This window comes from Triticum urartu, unplaced genomic scaffold (genome assembly GCF_003073215.2).
Source record: "Triticum urartu cultivar G1812 unplaced genomic scaffold, Tu2.1 TuUngrouped_contig_5781, whole genome shotgun sequence".
In the NCBI taxonomy this organism is placed as follows: domain Eukaryota; kingdom Viridiplantae; phylum Streptophyta; class Magnoliopsida; order Poales; family Poaceae; genus Triticum; species Triticum urartu.
This window is the reverse complement of record NW_024116485.1, coordinates 674-5,267: the sequence shown is the minus strand read 5'-3', so window position 1 is coordinate 5,267 and position 4,594 is coordinate 674. Positions and strand designations below refer to the sequence as shown.

At 48.2% G+C, this 4,594-nt stretch overlaps 1 pseudogene; it reads right to left on the bottom strand.

Annotated features, from left to right (window-relative positions):
• Window positions 1–1,542: 1,542 nt before the first annotated feature.
• Window positions 1,543–3,650, bottom strand: LOC125529698 (annotated as a pseudogene).
• Window positions 3,651–4,594: the final 944 nt, after the last annotated feature.

Below are 4,594 nucleotides of genomic sequence, written 5' to 3'. Positions count from 1 at the left end.
GCACTGCACGCATGCATGCATCAACCGTCGGCATTAAGGAAACGTCCAATCACTTCTCATTGGCGAGCCATCTCTGCATGCATGAGCAGTAGTACACGTCCATGCACTAGGAACGTGACTTGGCCACACACACACACACACACATTTGCATGCAAAGCACCGTGTACATAACCAGCATGTATATACACACCACATAGTTTGCTTTGACATATACCTCAATTGTGAAGATTACCAGAGGGAGAAAAGAGGGAGTTAAAACCCAGATTTTAATCTATCATTTCTAGCAACCATCATACTAGAACTCTTAATTAAAATCTCACTATAATTTACATTGGCCACATAAAATATTCTTACACTCTGCTGTCTTATGAAGTCTTGAGACTACAGTGAAGTATCAAGTCGTCGTTCTTGAGACGCGTGAGTAGACTGCAGTGTGAAGTATCAAGTTGTGGTCCTTGCGGGGCAACCTGCCGTTATTCTTGACCACTTGTCGAGCCGAGTGAGTGCGTGTAACGCGTACATGACCACTTGTGACGACCGCGCTCGAGGGAAAAATTCTGGTCATTAGATCGTCAAATTATTGGTGCCTCTCATGCTAGCGTTTTCTACCTGGCTGTCACTCAAGGTATCAATCATCACTATCATTTTCTCGTTCACTCATATATGTGAGCCTGATTTTACGATGAACAATCAGAAATTCATGACTGATTTGTTTCGCTGAAGTCGGAAACGTAGCTGAACTTGGTGTTGTTACCTGACGAGTGTGACCAGCCCTGTGCAAAATGGATACAATTCTGTCAGAATAATCCTAATATGCCTTGTTACATTTGTAGCAAGAGAATGTTCAGACATTTTTTTTAGCTGTTCGGATCCACAAACAACCACATTTTCCTTCTCCTCTTGATTCTGGAACAGGTTCTTTCCTTAGTGTTTCTCGGTGACTTTTTTCTTCAGGCTCCTTTTATCAGCTCTCCAGTAGCATCTCCATTGGTGACATCAGCATGAACATCCTCTCCTGAATTCTTTCAGCTTGGAATCACAAGTCATGGATAGTAGCTCTCTCATCTTCTTTATCAAAAAAAAAGAGGCTAAACTTACCCATGACTTGTGATTCCAAGCATTTAAATGGCAACGATCCAATTCCTCCAGGCAACAACACAACAAATGCTACATGTTCAAAAAAGCATTCCACCGGACAAAGATCAGGTAGGCCCAAACCCAGTGCCCTGAGCCTCGATCACGACAACAATCTAGTCATCCTCTCACTGTTAGTTCACATCGTGATCCAGTTGAAGCATGCATATGTACATGCACACTCTTTAACTTCAATCAATCTATTCCAACGCAATCTGTTGTTATCGATTCATTTGGTGGACATAGTAACATGTCATCAAGCTGAGCAATGACTTGTCTCAGTACTTGTACACTCCAACCTTCAAACCTGTGCATGAAATCTTTCTTAACGACTTGTACTTATGCATACATTGATTGGTCAACATACCACTCATTGCATGCTGAGAACACGGGATGTTGTGTGAATTAAACCCTTTATTTTGCATTTGTGCCATCATGATGTAGCTTATGTAGGTCGGTGATAAATCAGGAGGCGGTTGACTATGGTCGAGGTATTGCATGACCTTTCGCATGATAGGTCGTGCGTTGGGCGATGGGTACGTGCATAGCAAACTCAGTTTGAGCACAATGGTTACCTTATCCGTGTTGAATTCCCCTTCGAGTCGTGGATCTACTATGTCAAGGATAGAACCATTGTGGTGGTGCTCAAGCACCCACTCGACCAACAATACCCGGTTGTTTTGCTCATTGATGAATATTGGCCTTTGTCCACACGTGACCTTTAGGAGAAACACGCCAAATGCATATACATCAGAGAGTGGTGTTGGCCTCCCGGTGCACGAGAGTTCTGGCGCAAGATATCCCATGGTGCCAGCCACATGGGTGGTTTCAGCGGTGGTTTCGTGGTCGTATATCCTTGCAAGACCAAAATCTCCCAACCTTCCATTCATCTTACCATCCAAGAGCACATTGCTTGCCTTTACATCTCTGTGGATGACGACCTGCTCCTAATCCTCATGTAGATATAACAAACTTGACGCCACATCTTTGATGATCGAATACCTCTGGGACCAACATAGAGTTGGGCCATTTCTTGTGTGTAGGTACTTGTCAAGACTACCATTTTCAATGTAGTCATATACCAGGAGAAGCTCCCCCTTGCGCCTGCAATAGCCCAGCAATTGCGTGATATTTCGGTGTCGAAGACGACCAATACTCACCACCTCGGCAATGAACTCCCTTACTCCTTGCCTTGAATCGTGTGACATCCTCTTCACGGCGACCTTCATGTCAGTCTTGCGAAGCACGCCCTTATAGACACTTCCAAAACCTCCCCTCCCAAGTAGGTTCTTGTCACCGAACCCTTTGGTCGCATGAAACAAGTCTTTGTAAGAAAATCGGTTTGAGCCAAACGGGGCCTCCCAGTCCTCACGCACCTCAGAGAACTTGAGACGCTGCCGTCTTACACATATGTAGATTAGGATGCTTACCGAAACCAGCGACACCGATGCTAAGGCCAGAACGATAAAAAATGACATGGAGAAGGACTGAATGTCGAACAACAAGGTCCTTGGCAAGGCCGGCAACATTGAGATTTTCAGTGCAGGGGCTGGCGCATCCAACGCGAAGCTCCAGCCAAGGACGACGTGTCGTGTTGGAAAGAAGTTCGTCGCCGAAGAGAACCCGACGTACGCGGTGTTCTGCACCACCCCCGAGAGGTCGACGGTGGTCCGCAGGAGGGGCCTCTTGGGCCTGGCCACGCCCAACGGAGCAATGGTCACGGTGATCTCCGTGGCCCTGCCGTCGTAGTCCACCCACACCTGCATGGGCTTCCGGCTTATTAGGCTTAGGTTCTGGAACATCCCGGTGCCGTCATCATATATAGAACCCGGCGTTGGCGGAGTCAATCGACACCAGGCTATCAACGTCGACGCCGACATGGTTGTCGTTGATGTCACGGAGTTCGTCATCTTTGAACGTGTCTAGCTCCACGGCGAAGATGTGGGCGCTCCTGTTGCCAATATTGTCTTCGTTGAGGAGGCCCAGGAACTTGCCTGGCGACGCAGTGGAGAGAACCTCCTTGGACGCGGCCAGGAAGATGGCGATGCCGTCGCTGCTCACGTGGTCGTATTGACTGGAGATGGCGAAGACGAAGGTGGTCGAGAAAGGCCGCACAGTGCCGGTGGCGTTCGACGCGGTGCGGAACGGCAGCGGGAACGGGTGGACGGCATGGCCTTTCACCTTTCTGGTGTAGTCGGTCAGCACGAGGAGGCCGTTAGGCATAACTCTGCTCGCGCCGTCGATTGTCAGGTTCGCGCCGATGAAGCTGTTGTAGACGAACTGCTGACTGTCATCGCCGCCGACGCCGGTGGCCGCGAGGCAACGACCGGCAGGGACGAGGAGCAGGAGCAGAGCGACTAAGTGGTAAGGCTTGAGAAGAAGCATGGCTCTCGTATCACCAGCGGCGCAGAAGGACCGCACGCCGGTCTCTTTGTCCTTGGGCATGGTGCTTGGGATTTCTCAACGGTACCACGGTCAAGACAATTCCGAGGTGTGGTGACGAGAAGACTGGGAGCCTTGTGGTTGAATGCAATACTTTTCAGGGCAAGGCAAGGCAACCTCAAGTCTAAGTCTTACTGTATTTGAGACGTGAGAGGACCGGCAAGGCCACGCAACCTCAAGTCTCAAGTCGTCGTTCTAGTACGTGCTATGTACGCTTCAGGCCAATGCCCGGTGACAAACTGGCAGTCTGGCAATGCTTGGTTGGATCTAGTAGTCATTTTGTGATGTCGGTTTTATTTGGCACCGTGCTCGATGGGGAAAATATGGTCATCGTTCATCAGATCATCCAATTAATGGTGCGTTAGCGTTTTCTACTTGGCGTTTTCACTCAAGTACCACCGCTGTCATTCCTGTTCATCCGTATATGTGAGCCTATTTTTATGATGAACAGTCAAAAATTCACAATTACTATCTCTGTGAACTAATATAAGATGTTTTAGATGGGGGAGACTAGTATAGGATCAACCCTTTAGCTAAGATCATAGGATCAGCCCAAACATTTCATATTTAGACAGTCCAAAATTTTTTGAAAAAAATATACAACATACCTGCGGGATATGTCTACGGAAAAGGTTCTATATCGGCCGGATGATTTACTGTCTTCTTCAGCCACGTCTGGCGCCGTCTGATCCACGCGATCGTGTGGTGTGCACTGCCCTCGTGTCCCTGACACTAAGGCAGCCCTTCCGTGAGTTCGCGTGACCTCTAGTAGCAATTCCATGACTATTTTTTTTGACGATCCTTCTTACACGCACAGGCTGCGTTGTTGCTAAGTAGCTATATGTTGTTATGGCACAACAAGCGTCAAAAGAGGATTTCTAGAACACCATCTTCTGGACCTGGTGGGAGTTGGTCTGATCTGGTACTAGCACGCTCATGGATTCAAGGTTGTTTTGGACATAACGTCCTTGACGCCGCTGTCGTTGCCGCCGCCTTCGAAGCATGCCATCGGAACATC